This window comes from Phyllostomus discolor, chromosome 1, assembly GCF_004126475.2.
Source record: "Phyllostomus discolor isolate MPI-MPIP mPhyDis1 chromosome 1, mPhyDis1.pri.v3, whole genome shotgun sequence".
Taxonomy (NCBI): domain Eukaryota; kingdom Metazoa; phylum Chordata; class Mammalia; order Chiroptera; family Phyllostomidae; genus Phyllostomus; species Phyllostomus discolor.
Genome location: NC_040903.2, coordinates 54,108,019 through 54,134,772, shown reverse-complemented (window position 1 = coordinate 54,134,772; position 26,754 = coordinate 54,108,019). Strand labels below are relative to the sequence as shown.

The window sequence follows — 26,754 nt, the reverse complement described above, 5'->3', positions numbered from 1 at the left end:
AAGATAGATATTAAATAAGTAATTATAACAAGTTGTAGTGGCATGAGGCATTGTAAGAGAACTCCTTTCTTAAGGATATCTTGAGAATTGTTAATTTTTTAAATCAGTTTACTTTCCTCATGAACATAAAAATTGGACAAAATTCTTTGAGAATGGATCTTAGAAACTAGTAGATACTGAAATAATTTTGTTTCATAGCTTATTTAAAACAAGAAACTGCTATAGAAAGGTCTTGAAGTTTCTGAGGTACCAAGAAATTTGAATATATGCATAACAAACTCATAATGCCTATCATGTATATTATGCATTATACAGATCATTTAATAAAATTATGTGTAGCAGTGTTATATTAAAATTTCTGAGTTGTAGTGGTTAAGAAGTTGGGCCATAAAATCAGACTGGTTGTGTTTGAGTATTAACTCTGACACTTAAAAGCTTTGCAGTTTTAGGAAAGCTGTATAACTCCTCTGTGCTTCAGTTCCTCATCTTTAAAATGGGGATAAGAGTACATACCTTATAGAAAAATAAATTATTTGATACATGCTTAGAACAGTATCTAGCACACAGAAAGTGATTGTATCTCTGTATATTGTTGTAGTTAACAATAACAATCATAATAATTTCCTCATGTCAAAAATGTTCCATGTAATTCACAAAGTTGGATCAACTGAAGTAATTGCAGGCCGCTGTTCTAAATATCTATGTGTATGTATATAAAATACAACATAGAGCTGTTATCTTTATTACTCCTAAATGAAATGTCACTGAAATTCTCATCCAAGTTTTGGGACCTCCTTAAGCAGCAATATAGCAGTTAGTGAAAGACCTCCATAGATTGCATATTCAGGACCAAAATTATGTCATCATTTAACCCAAAGTTCAGTCTGTCCCAGGCATCATGGAACTTGATCCTTCTTGTTTAAGAAAGGAAGTAGTACCCTGGGTGGTGCGGCTCAGTGGATTGAGCACTGGCCTCTGCAACAAAGGGTCACTAGCTAGATTCCTAGTCTAGGGCACATGCCTGGGTTTTGGGCCAGGTCCCCAGGAGGGGGCGTGCGAGAGGCAAACACATTGATGTTTCTCTCCCTCTCTTTCTCCCTCCCTTCCCCTCTCTAAAAATAAATAAATAAAATCTTTAAAAAATAAAGGAAATTGCAAAGATCTCTTATGTACTCCATTGAACATAAACCCAAACCAGTAAGTTTGGGGGAAAAATGTCTATGTCAATATTAAATGTTCCTTTCCCAGTGGAAACCTCAACAAAGGATTCCTTTCTGTAGTGTGTCTAAGTTATATTTGTAAACTTAATCATAGATAGTACTACTTGTTATTTTACTTGCCATATTAGGAAACATTGTTTTCTATCTCAAGATTGTCATTTACTACATTATCTACTTCTATGTATAGTTTTTGTAAATGTTTTTAAATTTGTAAAAATATTTTAATTTATACTTTTATTAGACCTTTTAGTATTGATATTTTAACCACATGTTTTAAGAATTAAATGAATTTTGCTAAGTAATTCTTGTTGAACAATTTCAAGGTGAAATTATATTTCACATTTTCTTTGAAGTATAATCCTATGGTTTATGTGGAGAGAGAGAATTTATGTATTTGTATATTAATTATTGTAAGTGCAATTTAAATGAATTGTTTTCAGGTGAAATACTTGAATTAAATCTAAAATTAGGTATTTTATAATCTAGTGTCTTTATTTTTGTTTGCAAAACAGAACTATGTCTTTTATTGTAACTTGCTAATTATAGTGTCTAGTGTCATGGTAGCCAAAAAGAATTATGCTGTTATTCTACTTACAAAGACTAGAACCATGGAAATAACACTTACACATGAAGCAGAAATCTGAGATCTAGTTTCTGCCCTGCCACTAATAAATGGAGTGATTGTAGATAAATGAATCTATTGAAATTACAAGGCCATCTAAACATCTATCTCCTCATTACATATGCGTGTGTATGTGTACATGTGTATACACACACACATATATTTATCCTAAATTATTGCTCCAAGTTGAAACAAAAAGCTATTAAGTCATTAAGTTTTTTAATGTTCAGATATACTAAGTAAATAATTCTATTTTAGAAAGTATTTTACAAGATGCCATCAAGTGAAAATACATTATTGATTTTTATATATACTATTTCAGGACTTCTCAAATATTCCCATATAAATTATATACCATTATTTAACTTCCAAAGGAAATGGAAATTCCTTTAGTCTGTCTAATTTCAAACTGATGTCATTGTTATAAGATTAAACATTTTTAATAAACATTTTCAACAGGTACCAAGTTACTGTTTTATACTTTGGAGTAATTTTTATAAACTATCTTTAAATAGCTGCAAAAGTCTTAGCAACTCTTCTGTTTACAACTCTATTCAGGCATTTCTAGTTCTGCAGATAGTGTCATGAGTTCTTAATTTATAATTTATTAAAAAGTAGACTGTAGCCTTTTAAGGGAAAAAATAAAACAAGCATAATTTATGTATGTATTCTCTCTCTCTTTTATCCCTGTCCCTTCCCCTCTCTCTCTCAAAATCAATTAAAAAAATTTACTAGAGAAAGACATAGTTGGGAGCTGCTAATTGAAGCACCACTATGTTATCCAACTCCCTTCTGACAGGTTTTAAGTAAAGTGAACATTGGGTGGAAAATGCTGTATATATCTAACCATAAGAGGTTAGTTGGTCTGTCTGTTGAACTATTAAATGCGACTATAGTCATAATTAGAATAGTTTTTCACATAAAAATTAAAGATGCCTTTTGTAGGCTTACTAGAAGATTCAAGAACACCTATATTGTGAGTTACTACATTTTAAATGTTAAAAGGGCATTGAATACAATTTGTGGACATAGGTAATATTTAAACTCATAAATTATCTGGAGGAAACACTAACATACAACCATGTGAAAGAAGACTGAAATTTATGAGAAAATAAAATTAACATAAAGAAAACTTTTTTCCAGGATTTATGCCATAAAATAATTTTTGTAAGGGGAGGTATAAGTGATGACTTGTCTTTGGTGGAAGTATAAATGATAGAATATGCAAGAGGTGTAGGGAAGTGTTATGGCCTTAAATGTATTTCTGCTATATACTTTACTTATTAAAATTCATTTAAATTTTTAAGAGGAGCATATAAATACAAATATATCTGTTAATGTTAAACTTTTTATCTATCATTCATTTGAATACCTGAATACCTACTGAGTATAAAATATTGTATTGTTTTTTGCTTAGCACAGTAAGGCTGTAGCACACTACCTCCTACTTCTTAGTTGAAACCAAACAATCAATTTTATTCAGAGAAGGCAGTATCAGTTGGTTAAAGAAGAGTCATTTGAAATTTGAAAATGCAGAGCCAGATAATATGTACTATTAAAATCAGAAGGCAGTGTGAATTTATTGAGATGTAAAGGAGGTAAGAATATCCAAATAATTTACTTTGTATTGGTTCAGTGTGCTCTACAAATTGTCATACCTTTTATTTGCTAGTTTATTTTGGGGTACAAATTTTTTTATGAAGTTTTGTTTCCTAAATTGCTATTGGATTAAAATTTACAATTTTTTTACAAATACACAAATACAAAGTAACAATATGTGCAAGAGAAATTTAATTTTTAAATGAATCATTTAGAATGTGGTCACATCTGTGGCAATCACAGGTCTGTCATACCTTTTGCATCCTTTGTATAGGTGGTGAATGCTGGATATGTAGCAGGGTGGTAGGTGAAGTTCTGTTTTTACTTACACTAGAATATATTTGCATTGGGAGATCACAGTCAGTGGCCTGATTTTTGTAAAATTATTGTGGAAAAGGTCAAAACATACCCAAAAGAAGAGAGAGTTGTGTATAAACCCTCTATATCTGTGGCCCAAATTTAACAATTAGCAAAAATTTGCCATGTTTGCTTCATCTACTTTCTTCTTTTCTCTCAAGTATTTTAAAACATATCCCAGAACTCATCTTTTAACTCCTACCTTCTTTAGTGTGCATCTTTTTTAAAAAGACATTTTTTATATAGCTATACCTTGTCACATCAAACAAAATAAAAATCCTTTATTACCTGATATTATCTCTCTATTCAGCTTGTCCTGCTTTGGATTGAAAAAATCTCACCTTAACATTTGGGTTGTTCATTTAGAACCCAAGCAAGATTCAGACAGCACTTAGTTATTAGTGTTCTGTAATTAAAATATCTTTTGTTCTTCTCTACCATTCTACCTTTCTTCTCCCTCTCACACCCCTGCCCCTCTTTACTGCCTTTTTCGGGTTCTTGCTGCTCATGACTTACTAAGAGAAACAGGGTAAGCTATCCATAGAATTGTTCCCATTCTGGATTCTTCTTTTGGCTTGCCTACTTAGTTCTCTAACCTCTTAAGTTCCCTGTAAATTAGAAGGTAGCTTAAAATACTTATTAGATTCAAGTTAAGCCTTGATTTTGGTGTTGAAGGAGGGTTGACAGTCTCTCCACTGAGAGTTTTCCATTAACCTTTTGTGGTTTAATTCATTGCTAATTGTTCTCTATCAGTAGGGTTTGAAAGATGAATCAGCCACCCTTTCCACCTATATTAGTAGGAATTCTTCTGCAAAGAAGAAACTTTTGTTATAAACTATGGCTTTTTTATTTCCCTGAAGTAGTTCATCCTAGACAGAAACCTGATACTTTTTTTAAGACACTTTTTTTAAAAAAGATTTTTATTTATTTATTTTTAGAGAGGGGAGGGAGGAAGAGAGAGAGAGAGAGAGAGAAACATCAGTGTGTGGTTGCTGGGGGTTATGGCCTGCACCCCAGGCATGTACCCTGACTGGGAATTGAACCTGCGACACTTTGGTTCGCAGCCCAGGCTCAATCCACTGAGCCATGCCAGCCAGGGCTAGAAACATGATACTTTTAATATCTCTTAAATACTTAGGTTAATATCCAAGAGTAATTTTGCATACAAGGAGACTTAGCATTTAAGTACCCATGTAATTAATTGTAGGGTTTTTATAAAATACATTATATGATATTTATGAACATCGTCAGTATTAGAATAGCTTTATATAGTCAACATATATACAATGTTGATCATAAAGGAATTGAGCACCTTTTCCCAGTTCTATTTGATCAAATGTTCTGCCTTGTGGTGAGACATTGGTGATGAGTTGAGCTTCAGGGAATAGGATTCTTTCTTAGGTCAGCAGCTAAACAACATCACCTAGCAGAGTAATAGCATTTAGCTGGGGATGAGTTTATATTGTTAGAACCATACATTTAAATTCATAGATGAAACAATCATTTTTAATTATCTTTATTGGGATAACATTGGTTAATAACATTAAATTTCATGTGTGCAACTTCATAACATGACATGTGTGTACTCTATTGTGTGCTCACCACTTGAAGCATAGTCTCCTTCCGACACCATATATTTGACCCCCTTTACCCTGTTTGTCCTCCTCCCACCTCCCTCTTCCATCTGGTACCCACCATTCTGTTGTCTGTAGCTATTAGTTTGGAGTTTGTGTGTGTGTGTGTGTGTTCCTTTTTGTTTTATATCCCACAAGTGAGTGAAATCATATGGTTTGTATCTTTCTCTGCCATTTCATTTAGCATAATAAATGAAAGATCCATCTTTCAAGATCTGTCCATGTTGTTGCAGATGGCAATATGTTATCCTTTTTATGGCTGAACAGTATTCTATTATATACTGTATGTGCCACTGAAGCTACTAGTTTATTCAACAATCACCATTAATTTCATTTTTATTTAGTACTGTTAATGAACAAAGCCTGAAGATGAAGAAATAAAAATAAGATTTTATTTTTAGATGATAGGGTTCAGAAAACCTATAGCAGTCAACTTTAAAATCATGAATAAACAACAAAAATTTAATAATGTGTTGAATATACTATATCTTTATACCAGCTAGGAAAAAATAATAGGAAAGGAGCCCACAGAGAATTGTAACAAACAAAGTATAATAGTTAGCAATAAATTTGTGGAAGATGTTAGACCTTTAGGAAAAAAGTGTTAACATAGTGGAAGACTGTGTTAAGATTTATTTAAGATTCAAGTAAAGGGAGAGAAACTATTTCTGAGTCATTAAAATATTGGCAGATTATTTAATTAATTTATGGATATCTGGGTTTACTTCTAACTTTCAAATTTTGTAGCAATTTCCTTATTAGGGATTTTACAATGATGGGAAGTCTTGCCCTACTACATATCAGAAACATTTTAAAGCAACTGTGTCTAAAACAGTGGTAGTAGTACAGAAATAGGTGTGTAACCCAGATACTAGAAGGGAACACTCTGTCCCTCAGACACTTAAATATAAATTTTCTTTGAATCCCTGACTTCTAGGTCATTGAGAATTAAGAGAAAGGCCCCTCATCCTGTGACTTATGCAAATCCCTGTGCCTGACTCATGACCTTATGTTTTTTTGCCTCTGCTTGCATCCCACCCTGATTTCTGTCAGTGTCAAATATAGATGTGAAATCACCCCCTTTTCTAGTTTCAAAAATTTATTTAGTATTTTATGAGTTTAAAAACTCTGAGTGGGTGATAAAACCAGCACATTTTCTTCTTACTCTTTGAGTAAAACATTACTGTCCGTATCCATACTCTACTTCTACTTACACATCTTCCTGTATTAATACAGTTGCCTTCTTAAGGGGAATTCTGAAAAGTAAACTTTTTCTCTATCTTGTAAAACATGGATTACTGGAGCATTATGAGGAATTCAAAATTGGTCCCATCTGTACACAACATCTTAATATATACGATAAAATGTTCTTTCCTAAAGGAGAAGACACTTACAGGATATTCATTCAGTGGTTTAATTGCAAGACTGATTAGACAATAAATGTTTTCATTCTTCTTTATATAGCCATAGGAATTAAAAAGAAAACTAGCATAGAAAATACTTTGCATCTCATATTTGAAGCATTACTAGAACTTACCAAGGTAAAGATGTACTTGAATATTAAAAATTTTTGTTGGATGAAAATATTACAATTAAATGGATTACAGAAAGTTGTGGAAAATACATCAAAATTTACAAGGAAAATGATAGTGGGTATAACTACTATCATATCATTGCAGAATACACAAACTTAGAATCAAGATCCTATTATACAAATGAGAAAAATATGAAAGATTAAGATATGAAAAGAAATATGAATAATAAAAATATGAGGAAAACACTATGCACTTATTATAAATTACAAATATAAATGACTTTGATAAAGTTTTTTATTTTAATGGAGTCAAACTTTGTAAAGTGAAATCTAATATTTTCAAGATAAGCAGTGATATGAAACTTTGGGAAAATATATGATGAGAGATACAGTGATGTTCATATATTTAACCTGTAGCAGTTTGGGAAATATTATGCTAATTATAAATCATATATGTAGAAAAATCCCCAATTTAGAAACTAGAGCATAAATGTAAAGTATTATATTGTCTTAAATGATTATTTTCAAAGACTCTAGAACAACCACCCAATAGAACTTTCTGTGTTGATGGAAATACTCTATTTGCACTGCCCAATAATGGTAGCTATTAGCCACACGTGGCTACTGAGAACTTGAAATATGGCTAGAGCACAGAACTTAATTTTTTATTTTATTTAACATTAGTTAAATTTAAATACTCAACATGGGGCTAATGGCCTTAGTATTGAACAGTGCAGTTATAAATATATGGAGAAATATTAAGTGTAAGTGAAAATAAATCGGTAAATTTATATGCTGTGACTACAAGTATGTAAATACCTATATATACATATGGAAAATGACACTCATAATTAAAATACTTGTGTTAATGTTAAAGGAAATGGGTGATTTTTTAAAAATGTACTTAAAAGATCTAGTATCCCTGCTGGTGTGGCTCAGTGGATTGAGTACTGTCCTGAGAATCCAAGGGTCACCTGTTCAATTCCCAGTCAGGGCACACGCCTGGGTTGCAGGCCAGGTCTCCCATTTGGAGGTGTGCAAGAGGCAACCACACATGGATGTTTCTCTGCCTGTTTTTCTCCCCCGCTTCCTGTCTGTCTAAAAATAAATAAATAAAATCTTTTTAAAAAAGAGCTTTAAAAAAGAGATCAAATGAAAATAATATAGTACTCCCGCACTATACTGATCAATATGGTGGCACTAGCTGGATGTGGCAATTTAAATTTAAATTAAGTAAGATTTAAAATTTAGTTCCTCAGAGAGCTGGGAGACAGCCGTATCACAAAAGTTAAAATCCTGAGTGTAAAGTTTGTGTAAATAAGCCTTATTAATGCCAAGTCCAAACTCTTCAGATTCCTCACTAACAAATACCCAAACCTTGCTAAGATTCCTTTCTAGTGAGCAGTAACTATATTTGTCCTGTAAATTTCTTACAAATTTATTGTTTTTTGACTCAAAAGTATAGAAAGCTGCCTGCTTCAGTCATCTCCTTGAACCTTATTTTATGATCTGAGCATCATGTTATGATTCCCCCTACACACTTATGAAATTGTATTTTTTTCCCTGTTAAAAAAGTTTTTGTCCAGTCACACTAGCCACATTTCAAGTGCTGAAAAAGCCATACATGGCCAATATTCACTGTTTAGACAGTCTGCTCTGAACATTTCTACCATTGCAAAAAGTTCTATTATACAGTGTTGCAGAAAGAACTGATGAAAGGAATATATTAGAACAAGTCACTGATAATTTATTAGTCAATAATTTCTAAAGGCACAAACGAATTAAAACTGGAAATTCGATTCAGCAAAAAAGTGTACAGAACAGTATTGTAAGACCCTACGCTTGTAACCTAGATCAGCAGTTCATAGAGTATGGGCTGCAGACTAGTGCTGGTTATGTCAGTCCCTAACTTAGTCAATTTCAGCACATACTTGTTTACAAACTTTTATATTGTTATAGCAAGGTGATAATTCTCTGTCATCTAAGCACATCACCTGTTTTATCTCACTGAGGGATAGACTTGTCTGGGCATCATAAAACTGCCAAGAGAGTTCTATGTAGGATGAGCAGTGGGCCCACAGTGGACATAAAAACAGTCCTTCACTACAGGCAGTATGAGAAACATTTGTCAAAATGAAAGAGAGAAGATGGGTAGCTTAGGGCAGCTTTGTAAGGAACTTAAATTAGTTGTTAGTATAGCTTATAATCTGTACTAGTAAGTAAAATTAAAAATTGAACACTAAATCCCTGAATGTGGTAAACTTAGACTTCATCCCTCTTGCTAGTGGTAATGAGGCAAAAGACCCATTATCCACCAGTGTGAATAAGGTGTTAAAAGAGTTCCTAGTCAGTGCCTCTGTCTGGGGAATTTGTTTTTGCTTTTCATCCTCCAGGCCTGGGAAATTCAACCAGCTAGTGGAATTGATTACTTTCAGCAAAATTTCTGATTTTGTGTTTTTCTTTACCCTTTGTAATTTCCTTTTGGCTTATTTGGCTTAGTTCTTTTTTTATCCCGTATCCCCAAAGTTAGTTTCAGAGGCATGCAAGATATCCCAAATAAGAAAATTGTTTTAAATTAAGCAAGTTCTAAAGTTTTGTTTCAAAATCTCTTTGTTTTTTCACATTTGAAGTCTGATTCCCTGATATAAGATATTAAACTGAATTATTTGTGAAATGTGGAAAGTTCTTTACTCTTATAATCAAGGTATAATGTATCAGCTAAAACATTATTTTAATAATATGGGCTAAACCAAAATTCTAAACTTACTTTTTTCTTATTGTGGTTTTACCTTTTTATTACATGTTTGTCTATACTTTGAAATGAAATGCTCCATATGCACAGTGTCCAGGTTTGGTTGTTTCTTTTTATGAAGATTGATCCTGCTTTGTGGAATTTGAGGTCAAATGGAATCAAGTGCTTTGTAACAGTTCTGGTTCCAGTGGCCTTACATTTTGGATGAACACTCTCTCTCTCTCTCTCTCTGTATGTATGTGTGTGTGCATATATGTGTGTATGTATATGTACATGTGTGTATATGTATAGGTATACATATATACATACATACTCAGTCTTTTATTAGTATTATCAATTTACCTGTTATTGATTTCAGTGTTTCTTCTTTTTTCTCCCTTATTTATCAAATTTGGAAAGAGTTGAGAGAACAATTGAAGGAAATCAATCTCTGTTTTTAGTAATAATCTATGTTACAGAAAAGCAAATGAATAACATTTAGCATTTCTTGTTAAATTTTGTTTTTTTAAGATTAAAAATTGCATATGTTTACTTAAATATGAAAATCATACTGATAACATGTTACCTTCTGATTTCATTCTTTTTATTTCAGTTTAATAGTATGGTAATGATTTACTTCATTTAGGCAGAATTATAATTATAAATAACCATATTATCACTTAGTTTATGTAGGATGATTTTTCAAAAGATGAAAAAATTAATACTAAAATATTAAGAAGGCATGTTACATATTATTTATCTTAATATTCTTATTTTTATATTTGATATTTGGCAATGCATTTTTAAGGTGCAATATGTGATTTCCTAATCTGGATATGTTCTTTTCCTTTCTGAAGTTTGGGTTGTAATATAGTTATAGCATTTTTCTCATAAATATTTTGTGATATATTTTTTAAAAATTAAGTTACTAAAAATAACTTAATTATAAAAATTAAGTTATTTAATATTTGATTAAATGTTGATAATATTTTTATAAACATTTAACATTATATAACATATAACATGTTCAGACTCCTCATAACATTTATAGGCTTTTAATCATTTTATGCAAGTTTCAACCTTGAGAATATTGACTAATCAGTTAATATTCTCTCTATCACTTTTTTTTAGTGTTTGTTATGTGTCAGGAATTATTTGAGGCTCTATAGATGATGATTTTTTTAAAAAATACATTTTCTCTGGGCGCTTATATTCCAATGGGTTACTTCATATATGACTCTGTGACATTTAACACAACTCAAAGGGTTACTTTTCTGTTGTCAAGAAATGCATATGTTGTTGTTCAGAAATATAGAGATACAGAGATGGAACAAAATTTCTTCTAGCTCTGTTTAACTCACTGCTTTTTAATGAGATTAGCTTTACTAATTTTTTAAATGGAATTTACAACTGTGATAATTTGACAACCCCACATTTTTCCATATTTCTCTCAACTTGCCAACTGATAGTTCAGTGCTGGGTTAGAAGTTGAACTAATCTAATTAGTCACATTAGATTTTTTAGTTTAGGTAGTCATATTTGAAGCATACAGTATTATTTAAGGAAGATATTTTTTTAGAGAAGAATGTGATTTTTGGAACACTCATTGTTTTATCTAATTTTCTTCAGAACCTACTTTTTATAATATGGATAGATAAACTTGAATCAAATGGTATTATCTCAGTATAATCTTTTACTCTTCTCTCCTCCTTCAGGAAAATCTTAAACTTCCACCACAAGAAGATTAAAAAGAGGTTCCTCCTGCACCAAGAAAGATCTGCAGATCTTTTTCAGTGTTCTTGGAGGTGTGGGGTGTGAGAACTTGATCAGTTTGTGTCACCCACCTTGTTCTCTAAAGGTAAGCACTGTGTAGTGAGTGCACACTCATGGGCCCAAGCTTCTAATGCAGGACTGGTTTTGGAATGCTCCATGGAGGGTTTGAGACCCCAGACTTTCTCACAGAAGGGGGCCTAGGCAGCCACTTGTGGGCAGGACATCACATATATCTATCAAAAGATGGTTTTCATTGTTTAGAAGTAAAGCATGTCCTAGAGATGTATGGATGTTTTTTGTTTTGTTTTTTAAAAATCCAGCATAGTGTGAATAAAACTTATCTTCCAGTTCATTGTGCATCTTAAATAAATTTAGTAACTGCTGTGGTTGGTCCCTTTTCAAGAATTCTCTTGGATATCTTGAAATTTGCATTCAAGAACTTTGAAAGAGTGACAGCATTTAAGCAATCTGATGTCTTAATAGCTTAAATCAATATAGCTAGCTTTGAAGAATTGCTCTTCATGATCTTTTGATGCTGTCTCTTACCTTTACTTCAGAGTTAAGTCCCTCAAATGATTATTAATTTGTATTAAGCTTCAGAAAGTATAGAAGCAAAGGCCTTCTTAATCTTTATTAGGTATATGATTATAAAATTTCTTATGTCAGATCCTAATAGAAAAAAATACCACTTAAAATCAGCTACATTTTCCCCCTATCTTACAACTTTTTCCTGTCTTCAGGAAATGAAGATTATATATAATTGATTCCAGCAGAGAAACCTAATGAAGAATAAATTCATGGTTCAGCCTTTTAAACTCTAACACTACAAAACCTTACTGTTCTTTTGTACAATTTAGAGGCACCTCCCAAAATGACCAATCCTAACTTATCATTTGGTAATCTATTGACTATGAAGAACAGGAGCGTGTTGGTTTTGAAAATGTCATCAATATTAAAAGTAGGTTAGTATTAGATAAGAATAACTTTGGCTGTCACCAGGAGACTAAATATCTAACAGAACATTTCAGATTATAATCACAAAGATACTATGGTGTTGACAATGAGAACTTAAAGAGCTGATGAAGAAATCACGTAAATCTGTCCAAGTATTCTTTGAAACTTTAGCTCTACAGGATGTGAAATTCTTATGAACAATTAAAAATTGGAGAAATCTGCTGATTTGTGTCTGGCAGTCCTATCTTTGTTAATAATAAATTTTATTTTCTTTTGGAAACAATTGTTCTTCTAATATTTGTATAATAAAAGATATTGAGGGAAAAACCCTTTGTTTTGCTGTTAGAATGAGAAAAACTACAACTTTTTGAAAAAACCTTGAGAACCAATTTTTTGTATGTTAATAAGGTGTTAGAACTAGTCTTGCTTATTGTAACTGCAGGCAACTTTAAAAGATTTAAATCTTCAAAGTAGAGATGATGTAAGTTATAGAAGAAATAAGGGTCATTGGATATTGAAAAAAATTTCTCTGTGTTTTTGCATTTTATTTGTGAGAGCGTTTTTAATATTTTTAACCTTTATAATAGCATGAAACAATAGATGAATGCCTTCACTCTTTGGGCCATCTGAGAAAAAAATTTGAATCAAAAGCTAAACATACTGAAAATGTAAAGGGAAACATAGGACTAACTAAACAGATTATTATTTCTTACCTAAAACTTGATTAAAAATTAAATTTTTATTCTGAAAGCCCTGCCCTTTTTAAAAATGATATTTGTCTTAGGATAGTATTGGCAACATATTTTATAAAAAGACAATTTTATTTCAACATTCTATAAGTAGTGTTGTGATTTCACATCTGTTATGTAACATGAATATATAAAATGGGGACCACTAGATCTAGAGTATCAAAAGAGTATCTTTTCCCAACAATTCTTATCTATAACTTATATCACCTCAATTCATAGAAGGCAAGAAAATAAAGTATGATTTTAAAAATATATAGAAGTAAAAACCCAACATAATGGTGCTGAAGGATTCTTCTGTTAGCTAGTATCTGGGGGATTTTATTTTTACATATACCTAGACATACTTCATCATACATACATGTACATACCAGCACTTAGGTGTTTTTAAAGAATTATAACCAATCCATGGAAACAGTTACTATTTAGAAATTCAGTTTCGTTGGTGCATTCATGTTTCCTTCCTACTCTGATAGTTAAAGGGAGGTGAGAGAGGCAGCCCTATGTTTATCAATATTGATTATTTTAGGGAAGGAACAACAAAGAAATTCTAGCCCAACACTTTCCTTGAAGCCAGGTAGACTAGCATTATCCAGTAAAAATATAATGCAAACCACGGAAGCTACATAATGTCATTGTGAGGTTCTTTTGTAACCATATTAAAAGGCAAAAAGAGATAGGCAAAAATAATTTTAATTACATTTTATTTAACCTAATACATCTAAAATATTATTTCAGCATATAGTCAGTATAAAAATTTATGAAATACTTCTTTTCATACTAAGCATTCAAAATCTGGTGTATACTATGCACTTAGCATTTTGTATTATACTAACTAGCCACATTTAAGTGGCTGTATTTAAGTGGCTAGCCATATATGGCTAGTAGCTACCATGTTAGACATGCAGATCTAGACCAAGAGTGGAGCTCCCATTTTAGCATCATCCATGTTGAAATCCGTTGGGTAACCAACCCTATGAACTCCCCTGTTTGAATGTGTCCAGGTTTAGTAGAAGACAAAAAACAGCAACAGAAAAAAACAGGATGCCTACTTTAATTTGAATTTCAGTTAAATAACAAATGATCATTTAGAATAATTATGCCTCATGCTGTATTTGAGACATAATTAATTTAGTATAATTTAATATAATTATATCCCATACTATATTTGGGAAATAAAAAATTATTTATCTGAAATGCAAATTTAACTGAATGTCTTCGGTTTTGTCTGGCATTCCTACCCTGGTTTAACTAAGTGGAACACATCATTATCTGCCTAGAAACTTGTATAACTAGAAGATGAATCTCTTCCTTAAGGAGGATTTTGATAACCCTCTGAAAATCAGTATGCAAACCAGAAACTGTCTGTGGCTCATTTCTTCCTAAATCTCTAAGATGTTTAAGACAGAAGAGGGGTTTATATAACAGAGATTCAGTTCTTACATATTTCAACATTTTAAATCTAAATTATTACATTAAGCTGTAAGGCTTATGAAATTTTATAAATTGAATGATTAGATACTTAAGTTTATAAAATATAAATTGTCAAATAGCACATTACTTGTATCATATTTTATGAAAAACAGTTATTCCTTGGTGATAATCTAAGCAGTTTTCAGGGTCCTAGCTGTTTGAAGTTATTTTCCTACCATGGGTTACCACTGCCACTGTCACATAACTTTCAAGTTGGCAAGCATTTACACAAAATATCACATTGCTGAATGCCAGGATACTGCATACTTCACAAGTATTTAAGTACTTGTAATTCTCTGCTCTGGTGTTGACCGTGGGATCTCACCCTAGTCGGCAAGCAGTCAGTTCTTATACCAGTGTCTTCAGTTCCTGCTAAGGGCTCTTTCACAGAGAAACAGCTTTCCATTCTTATGTTTAAACATTTTTAATGTTCAAATATTAGTAACATTTTTGAATCATGTAATAACTCCTTTAGTAGTTGTTCTATCCCCCTTAAGCTCTAGAGGAGAGGCCATTTATAATTCATGTTCTCTAAGGACAGTAATTACACCAGCTCCACACTCCCTCTCAGGGAAAACACTTGCCTTCACCAGGTGAATGACTGTAGGTGACAGCTCTGCTTCATTACCATATAGGTAGGTAGATCCAGCTGCCAGCGTGGTTTGGCAGTTTAGCAGTTCAGTTTAAACCATGGCGCATTCCAAATCCATTCATGCTTAGGAGAATGTACCCAAGAGTGTGGATATGTTTATAATTACTGCATTTCCTTCAGAGAACAAGAATTACAGGTAAGTTTTCATTTTTTTAGCAGTGGTCCAAAAATTAGTTTTAAATAAGAAATTTAAGGATCTGGAAGTATTTCCCTTTCCCCAAACCAGTCACCTAAAAGTTCTCAAATATAGCCTATATTGAATATTTTTCTTCCTCACTCTAAGAAGGAATTGAACCTGCTGGTGGTGGAGAGGTTGGGAAGAGATAACTTACTGTCACTTGTGAGCTGCAGGAATATAATATATTTCATGCCTATAAATATCCTAGGTTTATGTAAGAATCTTGCTTAACTTCTAATGCCTAAGGTATGACTTATTTTGTCAAATTAACACCTATATCTATATATAGATAAGGTGTTCAGATTTCCCAAACTAATATCTTTAGCCACAATGAGTAAATTAATGGATTATTTAAGTTTTCACTTTTATTCTCAAGACTGACTTCCTCTTGATTAAAGGCTTTATTTAAACTTATTTCTGAAATCTTTTTTCCCCCAGTGATATTTAGATGTGCTTCAGGGGATGTGAATCTCCTGCAATTATAATCAAATATTGTATGTATATGTTTTTTGCTGCAAAAAGTGTCCATAATTTTCATCATCTTCATGAAGGGTTTTGTAACAGAAGAGTTGGTAAACCACCACTGACTTAGTCTAATGTCATTATTTACTGACAAAGAAACTGAGTTTCAAAGAATAGAAGTTACTTGCTTTCATTCATTTGAAATTTAAAACTTGTAAAAACTAAAATTTATTTCTTTTTTAAAAAGATTTTATTTATTTATTTTTAGAGAAAGGGGTGGGGAGGGAGAAAGGAGAGGTACAGAAATATCGATGTTCGAGAGATACATCCATTGGTTGCCTCTCACAGGTACCCAGCTGGGGACCTGGCCTACAACCCAGGCATGTGCCCTGACTGGGAATCGAACCAGCAACCTTTCAGTTCATTCCATTGAGCCACACCAGCCAGGGCTAAAATTTATTTCTAAAAAGCATTGTACTTACTTTTAGGAGGAAAAAGTTTTAACTTGAATCAATTAAACTTGAGAATATAGCCTAAATGGGAGCATTTAATTTGCTAATAATTTCTTCTGTTCTACCCTTTGCCAGATGTTACATAAAATAATGACCCCTCCATAAAGTATGGAAACTGTGATAAGTTCTTGAAGATGGATTTAAAAATTACCTATTATAATTATTATATTTTTTCTCTTTTTAAATTCTGCTGTCATAAAGAGTAACTAAAACCCTCCAAAATAGGTGAATAATGTTATTTTTGTTATTTTCAGGGTATTAGAAATCACTTAATTGCCTAGTGTTAAACATTACACTGATCATTGTTGGGATGCTTTCTGGTTCTGAGTCCTGGTTAAAGAAATTCTGTAGTAGATTGTATGTGCTTCAAGTTGAAAAGTAATTTAAGATCATTCTTTTTTATTATAAGATTCTTTTAATATTACAGATTCTTATTATATTACATATCATTTGGAAATGATTAGTAAGCAAATTCTTTATTAATTAAGGAAACTAATAAATTAATTCTCCAAATAAAGGAAATATTTTTCCCTTTTCTTTTCCTGATAGTAGCCAGTAAATCTTCCTAATGCAATATTTAATGAATTTATATCATGAATGTTCAAATAAAAATAAATTTGAGGAATGATACACAAAAAGCAATTATTTCCAAAAAGGAATAGAAAAAGTAAGACAACTTAGGACATTACCTGTATTTTTTATTTAAATTTAATTATTGTTAAAGATTCTAAAATGTATAGTTCATTATAGAAAATAGCATGGATTTTTCAAAGAGACTATGGTTTTGTTTTTTGTTTCTCTTCTTTTGGCATTATCGCTCAAGGTGACTATCACTCATGCTCTTCTGCCTTTTAAGTAAGCAGATTTTGTTTTCTATACAAAGAACAGCTTGTGGTGACCACTCAGTAGCCCCTGTGTTACTCTCCATGGATAATTTTAACAAAAACTTATAATTTTACTATTAATTCATCAGTTTATTTCATTCTTGAAATAGAAAAGTTTAAATTCTTCTCTAGGAACATTTGCAAATATTTGTAAATAGATTTTTTTTAGTTAGATGTTAAATGTTCTCTATGCAAACTATAATAATTGACCTACTCGGTAAATTGACAAAATCAGTGGTAGAGCCTTAGTTTTCATGGCAGATTAAAATAAACATCAGAATGTAGAGACAAAGAAATTTATTTATGATTAATTTTATTTCAGAATTGTTTAGAAGCTTTCAAATAAAGTTTCAAATATGAACTATTAAAAGTGACTTTTTTCTGTGTGCCTACATTCATGGATGACTTCTATCTTTCTGTGTATAAATAATTTAGCATTTAACTCTTTATTTCATTTATGTAATTTTTTTCAGCAATTTCATTGCTTATACTGTAGCACATAGACTTTGAAACTTTGTCACAACTGCCTGCCATGTAGTATGGGAAATAAATAAATTTATTCAACCAGCCAACAAATATATAGAGAAATATGCAAATAGATCAGTAAATAAATGCATTCTATGTCCTCCTGAAATTTACAGTATACTAAAGATGTGTGACGGAGCAGTACAAAGGGAAGATAGAGGGCATTGCTAACTTAATCTGGGGGTCAGTAATGACTTCCTTGCAAAATGGACATTTTAACTGAACCCGAGGCATTATCAGGAGTTAGTCAAACAAAATGGGAAGGCAGGATAAGCATACATAAAAGCTCTGAAAGACATATTCAAGACAAGACTTATGGAAAGAGGGAAATATGAGATTGTATGGTAAAATATCTTTTAAGTCATTATTAGATATTTGGCCTTTGGCCTTTAGCTTAAGAGCAGTGTAAGACAGTGTATGTACATCATATTTGTATTTTTTTCTAAAACTTTTGATTAAAGCCTAATATATGTACATCAAAAAAAGGAACAAACTGAATACACCCATGTGATCATCATCACCCAGATGAAGAAGCATAACATTATCAGCTTTTCAAAAGTTCCCTCTCATCTTTCCTTCTAATCAGTCTTGCCTCCTGCCCACTAAGGACTCCCCCTGCCTGACTTCTTACTGCATAGATGGTATTGTCTGTGTTGTACTTTATGTAAATGGGAGCATCCAGTAATGCTCATTTGAGTAAAAGAAGACAGACACAACATGATTACAAGATTCATCCATACTGTTGAGTGCAGGTGATGATCATTCTCATGGCTATGTAATGTTCCATCATATGACGAATGTACCACAAGATCTGCGTTTTTCTGAGTTTGCCACATTGGATATAAAGTCAGGCCTCAAACAAGTCTGGGAGAGAGATAACAGGGTTTGAGTGAATGTGGTGACAATGAGGATGAAGAGAAGTTGGCATATTAGAAAGCTGTTTACGAGTTAGAATTTATAGGACATAGGATTAATTAGCTGAGGGGATAAGGAATACAGAAATAGCAAGAATAACTCACAGATTTTTAACTGGGAAGAAGTGGACAGGGTGCTCTTTTAAGTCCAAACACTAGAAAGGAATGGCTTATGGTTTGGGTTTTAGTGATGGAGAGAGATAATTAATTCAGTATTTGATATATCAGTATTTGAATACCTGTGAAACCTTGCACAGACCTGTTTTATAACTAAATAGCTATTTATTAATTGAATGAATACATGACTTTACATTCATTAATAACAGTGTGCTAACAGAGCTCTTCTACATATGGAAAGTTGGAAATCTTGTCTTCTCACTATCTATTCTTCACCTTTAAATCTCACCAGGTACTTTTTTTCTAAATATTTGGAGGAGTGGTTTGGTCACATTTTATGTTTCTCTCCCTCTCTCTTTCCCCCTGTCTCTGTCTCTGTCTCTGTCTTTCTTTCCTCTCTCCTTCTCTCTCTCACTGTATATATGTATATATGTATATACATATGTATTTGCATTGTGGGGAAAAAGAGGTTTACAGCTCGTGTGGAAAATAATACAGTAATTAATAGAATAATACAAGAAATAAAGTATGTTTCATGTACTCACAACTGTAAACCTACTTTTGCCCACCCTGTATAGTGTATGTCCCCTGAAGTAATGCTAATTTCACATGCAAACAGAGTTGCCTTCCTATGTACATGATATGCCTTCATACTTTTTAAAAATTTGCTTCTATCATTATAGACTTTCCTTTAATTAGTACAGTAACCACACATTAAATTTATTTGAAACAATTAACCTAGTTACATGGGAAGACCTAAAGTGACTGAAATAAATGTTTATTACATTTTGGGAGAGAAGAGGAAAGAAAAATAAGTTAAAATCTGCATCCTGAGCACAAGCCCAGGAAGGGTGCCCCAGGGATACCCTGTGTGTCAGAGAGCAGGGTGAAAGCATCTCCTTTTAAAGGTGCCAAAATGATGGGATTGGAACTGTGAACAAGGAACTTGGCCTACCTTACATTGCTGCCTGGGATGTATGATGCCCTTGGGAAATATTATGGGAAGAGAAGTAATAGGAATAGCATTGAATAAAACCAATACCTAGGACATAGTGGAATACTGAATAGACTCAGCAGTTTACACCAATCAGTTATGATTCAGCACTATGTTTAGACCACAAATTTGAACTAAAGGCAAGACAGTTTATCATGTCCATAAAAAAAAGAACTGAGCCATTATCATCGTGATTTTTAGTTAATAGAGTTTTACCCACCTTTGGCTGTCACCTAACTGACAGGAGTTTTTAAATTAAATGTTTCATTTTATTTCATGAAATTTTTCCCCAATTTTTTGCCTATACTGGACATTGACATAATGAAATCAGACCAGTATTTTCAGAAGCCATTTAATTCATTTATTTAACATATACTTTTGAGATATATTTCATAATAGTGCTATAGCCTAAGGTGAGGATACAAAGAAGTAGTTCTGCCTTTTGTTACTCATACTATGTTGGGAGTCTTGGAATACACAAAAACATTGTGATAATACAAATTATTATAGGAGTAACTGATTGAATAGTGTTGAAAAAGCAAGGAATCCAGGGAAGAGAAATTATGGACTATGACATCAGAGCAGAAATGATGGAGATGGTGAAATTTAATTTGGGTCTTGATGGATAGTAAAGAGTTGAAAAGGTATGACAAGAGCACTGGAGGCAAGGATAACATCATGAGAACAAGTGTAAAAAAATAAAAAAGGCCACAGTGGGAAATGGGCCAGACTGCAGTGGAAAGTACAAACTGATGTGTGGAGAAAAGTTTCATTAAAGTTTGAGCATGTTTAAGCTTTGAATACTCAAAATTCATCAGAGATAAGAACATGGATTATTATCTTGATTTTTAGATTATAAGTATAGTTTTACTTTACTTGTCATAATGTGATTATTTAGATTTTTATCTTTATAGAAACCCTATGTGAAATTACCTAAAGGAGAGAAATGACTGTGCTTTTTTAAGTTCAGAGAAACTTCACATAGGATCTGTGGATTAGCTTCAGGGAGCCTGAGTCTCCCTGAAATTAAGGCTAAACTTTGGATCTGTATTTTTTCTGGAGGAAGAGTACATTGCCTTTATCAGAGCCTTAATGGATCTGACAATCCAAAAGAACTTAATAAAACAGCTTGTGCCCTCTTGACTCGAAATATTTTTTATCACTCCTTTGTGTATGTTCTTAATATAGGGGATAAAAATAAGTAAATAAAAACATATTAAATATTATAATACTTTCCTTTTTGTCACTGGTACAATATTTAAAAAATAATTCTGAATAGTGTATAAATTGAACTTATTATGTAACCAGAGACAGTGGCTTTTTTTATGAATTCCAGGGCTTTCAGTAAAAACACTAAATTGCTTTTTTAGATTTAGGCATATTGCTGGGTATGCTACTTCAAGTAGAAATTTCTTCTTATTTTTGGACAAACGTATTATATACCTCCTTACCACAGAACATAAAACATTTTAAATAAATATCCAACTTGACTCCTAAAATGTGACTCACGTAAATCATGTTTAATTTTTTATACAATTGTTTAAAGCATTAGTTGACAAATTATAGCCCGTGGAGTAAATCTAGTTCTAGGTCTGTTTTTACTGCTTTTACATTTACAACTGGAAATTATAAAGAAGAAGATGCAACAGACAGAGACCCTTGTGTCACCCTCAAAGCCTAAAATATTTACTCTCTGGGCCAACCCTTAATTTAAGATAGTTCAATTTTTAAACTGTCCCAAATACATAGGATGATATACTGCTTGTGGATCTATGTTTTTAAGTTTGGGCATATATTTGTATAATTCTAGCAAAGTTGATTAGGTAAAGTAGTCTGTTTTCCATGAGTATTCAGCTAATAGTTTAGATTCTGGAGTTGGAAGTGTATAAACAAAATGTGAACTTAGTGATTTTAAGTGACTGTGTGAATACAAAGGTAAATTTTGTTCTTCATGAATGAATAATGTATCAATCACATTGATATATTGATAACGATTGATAACTATTAAAACATGATCTTTATATTTAATATAAAAATACAATCATTACTTTTAAAGTACCACTTACCTAAAGCAAGTATATTATACAAAGGCAAAAGAAAATATATATTTAACTAATAAAGTGCTGGACAAGGTAGACGCTAAAAAGTATCTTATTTATTGGTTCAACATTTATACTTACTGTCAGAGCTGTTAAATACATTTTATACTTTTTATATTATTAAAGCTTATGATACTGTGATTCTAACTTTCAGGTAAATATTGAAATGCATTTATTAGTGGAGAATTGTCATAGTGAGTCTCAAAAAATTTGGGCAATTATGGGTTCCTTCTCCTGCATCTTTAATTTTTCCTTCACTACTAAATTGTTTCCATCAACATACAAATAGTACTGTTTTTTTCTCCCATCTTAAAAAAATATTCTTGTTCCCAATTCTCCCTTCAGTTACTTCCCTACAGCTTTCCATTTACAACTAATCTCTCTGAAAGAGTTGTCTGTACTTTCTGAATTCAGTTTCTGTAAGCTCTGCCACTGCATCAAAATTGCCCTCGTTACTGACCCTCCGACTAGTCATTTCCCAGTCCTCGTCTTACTTGACCTGGCAGCAGCATTGAATACTTTCTTTATTTGGCTGTCAGATACTACACTCTCCTAGTTTTTCCTCCTACCTCTCTGGCTGCTACTTTCAGCCTCCTTTGTTGATTCCTTCTCACTTCTCCGACAAATTGGAAATGCTCCAGCATTTGGAATTTGGACCTCTGTGGGTTCACATTTACCCCTTTGATCACTTCATCCAGTGCAATAGCTTTAGATGACCAGCCATTTGCTGATGAACAGAAGTCATTTCATGTTCTCAGAATATAATAGAGTAACTAAACTCGTTATCTTCCCCCCACCACAACTTCTTTTTCAGCTTTCCCCATCCCAATAAATAGCAGTTGTATTCTTTTGATCAGCCTTGGTGTCACCCATGATATCTGGAGTTCCTTCACTCCACATGTGATCCACACTCCAGCATCTCTGTCATCATGTTCTGTTAGCTATACAGTTAAAATATATCCAGAATTCAGTCACCAGTCACCATATCCACTGCTACATCTATGAGCAAGTCACCTTCTTTTCTTGCTTGTTTTATTGCAAAAGCCTCCAAAAATTCGTCTTTCTGTTTCTGCCCTTGATTTACTTCAGTCCATTCTTAACACATCAGGTAGAGTGGTTATATTAAAAATAAGTCATATTATATCACTTCTTGGATGAAAATCCCCATTGACTTATCATCTCCATCAGATTAAAAGCCAAAGTCCTAGAAATGGCTCTATCCTCTGAGCCTGTTATTCCCAGACCGTGACTACTTTTCTCCCCTCATTCATTCTGCTCAATTCATACTGGCTTCGTTGCTGTTCTGTGAACATGTCAGGCAAGTTCTTACTTAAAAGGTTTTCCACTGACTCTTTTTCTGCCTTCAATATTCCCTATTATCTGCATAGCTCATTCTCTCATCTGTTTGGGATTTTTACTTAAATGTCAACTTGGGCTTTCTTTAGCCATTCAGTCTAAAGTTAAAAATTTCCCCCACACTAGCCCAATTCTCTTTTCTTCTTTATGTTTCTATTCTTGTAAGCCTTATTACTGTCTACCATCCCATTTATTTTATATGCTTTTTCTGTTTATTTTCTGGAATGTAGAGGCAAAAAAATGTTGTTTTGTTCACTGCTGTATCCTCTGCACATAGAAAGAAGCACAATGCCTGGCTCTTGTTATACAATCAGTTAATATTTGCTGAATGCATGAATGCAGTTTTTTAAAAAATAGTTAACACATTTTTTTAAATTGTTCGAGGATTTGGAGGATCCCTGCATTATTGAATAAATACTCAGATATTTCAGTAAACATCATGCATGGAACTAAAGGTATTAGAAATACTTTTTTTGCCAATAAGATATTGCCCTCTTTATTTAAAATCAAACACAAGTTGGCAAGCCTTGTGAAACAAAGGCAGACAGCATTCTCCTTTCAAGGACTTCATTTATTTACATCAAGTATACACTGTTAGCAGTTCACAGTCAGACAACAGGGTGAGAGAATTAAAGTAGAAAACAAAATACCTGGAAATATATTGCAATATTAAGAATAAACACCTGACAACACTGGCAGTGTGATCCATGACTGATGTGTTTTCAGTTAAGTCTTGTGCTGCCTCACTGTGTTCTCTTAAAGGCATACACCATGCCAGGCTGTGCAGACCTCTGTGCACCCACCACACATACACCTATAGAGCATGACCTTTGGTATAAATGTTAAAGAAGTTTTAAAGAATCTGAAGCCTTTATTTTAGGACAAAATTTTGTCAACCACCACAAAATATTTAAACTTGTTTTTGCAAAGTGAACATAAAACCAGGGTCCCCCACTGATAGTCATTGTAGAATCAGATTGCAGAGAAAGAGAAGTGTGGGATCTACCCAGGAGATCGAGTTCTGAGCCAGGACTAACATCTTAGGCAGCCTCTTCACAGCAAACATGCCAACCAGAGCACAGCTTCTATTCAGCATAGAGAACTATCTGATAGACTTCTCTTTCACTTACCCCCTTCTTTCTTAGTATAGTTACAGTGTGTGTCCCTAACGTGGGCATAGCATGCCTCCTCTATACAGAGCTGAGATGTGAGGATTTTCAAACATATGCCCTAAGTAACTGTGAGTACCACATACTGATATAACATGTAAAACTTGCTTCTTTGAGTAAATCCTTGATTTTGATCATTTACTTATTTAATTTTATATATGTGTAGTACTGAAAAATAAATATTATTTGAAATTAAAATGATTATTGAATATACTAGAATGTAGATTTTTTAAGATAATACTTTTGTCATTAAAAGTGTTGGTCATTAGTGCAGTAGTAAGAATTTTCTTTTTTTAGTTCTTAAAACTTTTTATTTTGAAAAAACAGGTTACAGGAGAGTTTCAAAGCTAATACAAACACTATACCATTCAGGATCCTTGTTTTATAAGCTTACAGGCTTCAAACACAAATAGCATAACAAACACAAATACACTCCACCAATAGAGCTTTTGTTAGGTTATTGCTTTTTAAAATAATTTTTTAATCATCACATAACTAGTATTTTCAGATTTCTATATTTTTTGTCTTTGACTATATTGTAATTATTCTAAATAATTGTAGTCACAATATGCATTTTATTTTGTTTTCTAATTATGGCACCCACTTTTTCATATTTTATTATTTTCTTTTTAATTGGTATAATAATAGACCATATTGCTGATATTCATTATTTTTAGAGAGAGGGGAAGCGAGGGAGAGAGAGAGAGAAACATCAATGTGTGGTTGCTTCTCGCATGCCCCCAACTGGGGACCTGGCCCACAGCCCAGTCACATGCCCTGACTGGGAATGGGACTGGCAACCCTTTGGTTTGCAGGTTGGCACTCAGTCCACTTAGCCACACCAGCCAGGGCCTGATGTTCATTATTAATAAACTGTGCTCCTCCTGTTTGAGGTTGCCAGTGTGGTAGAAATAAGAATGGAAAAGAATGTATAAATGTGAGCTGTTGGATATGTCTTTTAATTAAATGTAGTATAAAGATTTAAATAAATATTTTTCCAAGATTGCATCAGACTATCATCCTGAAGTGGCTAAAGAATAATGATCCAAGGAAAAGACTAGAGAGGCAGAAGAAGCAGAAGAACTGTGTGAGTGGAAGGAGAGGGTATTCTTGAAATGATGAGTTTATTATAAAGAAATGGACTATCGGGAGAATTTGATTAATCATGTGGGGACCCTGGACAGCCATTTATCTCTCTGATGTCAGTCTTCTCGTCTGCAAATTAAGTGTAAGACTACTAGATGATTGCCAAAGTCTCTTCTAACTTTGGAACAATGCTGTATCTTTTGTTTTATTTGAACATCATTACTATTTTTCTGATTGTTTTCTAGTGACCTTTTCCAGTAAACTTACTTATAAAAAAATGAAAAGAAGGTACAGTGCTCAATCCTGAATCTGTTGGAAATTAAACCTTCCTTAATACTGGAACAATTGACTTGACACAGGAGTTGCAGAACTTCTGTTTCATTTTATCTTTACCTGTCAGAAGGAGCTCTTTGTAGCTCAAAATTAAAGCAAGGAAGATTGGATTTAAACCCAAATTTGGAAAAAGCATTCTGGAATTTTATTTATACGTACTTGGGGGGTTCTTATTTTTATTAACTACCAGAAATCCCAAGAAAATTATTCAGAAAAAGGTAATGCAAGACCTGACTGGTGTGGCTTGGTTGGGTGTCATTCTACAAAATGAAAAGTCGTCAGTTCAATTCCAGGTCAGGGCACATGCCTGAGTTGTAGGTTTGGTCTCCTGCAGAGGCACATACTTAAGGCAGTCAATTGATGATGTTTCTCTTTGACATTGATGTTTCTCCTTGTCTTTCTCCCTCCCTTCCCTGTCACTAAAAACAAATAAACAAAATCTTAAAAAAAGAAAGAAGCAATATAATGTCATATAAGTATGTATATATGATAAATGTAATAAATATAATCTAGGGGAGATAATATCATATAGAAGAAAAGAGCAGGCTTTATAATTAGTCAGCCTGGGTTCAAATATCATATTTACTACTCTACTACCTGTGTAATCTTAGGTAGATTGAAATGAAAAGCTTGATTTTAGAGGATGATTTAATTTCTTTCTATGTAAAAGTGGAACATTAATTTTGAATTTGCAGAGTTGTCAGAATTAAAGAGAAAGTTTGTAAAATACTAAGTGCGGAGCCTGATATTCAGTAAACCATAACCTGTATCAGTTATCAATAACACTTATCATTATAGTATGTGCTTAGTTAATACTTTTTCAAAATTGT

At 32.6% G+C, this 26,754-nt stretch overlaps 1 protein-coding gene across 3 annotated transcripts in view; it reads left to right on the top strand.

Annotated features, from left to right (window-relative positions):
- Window positions 1-26,754, top strand: part of ZEB1 (zinc finger E-box binding homeobox 1) — a 188,479-nt gene that overhangs the window by 53,651 nt on the left and 108,074 nt on the right. For 2 of the 3 annotated variants that reach the window (XM_036022628.1, XM_036022625.1), the window contains one exon: window positions 11,413-11,555. The exons of the other annotated variant lie outside the window; for it this stretch is intronic. The gene's annotated coding sequence lies outside the window, so the exon portion shown is untranslated. The remainder of the gene's footprint in view (window positions 1-11,412; window positions 11,556-26,754) is intronic. 3 annotated transcript variants of the gene reach the window in all.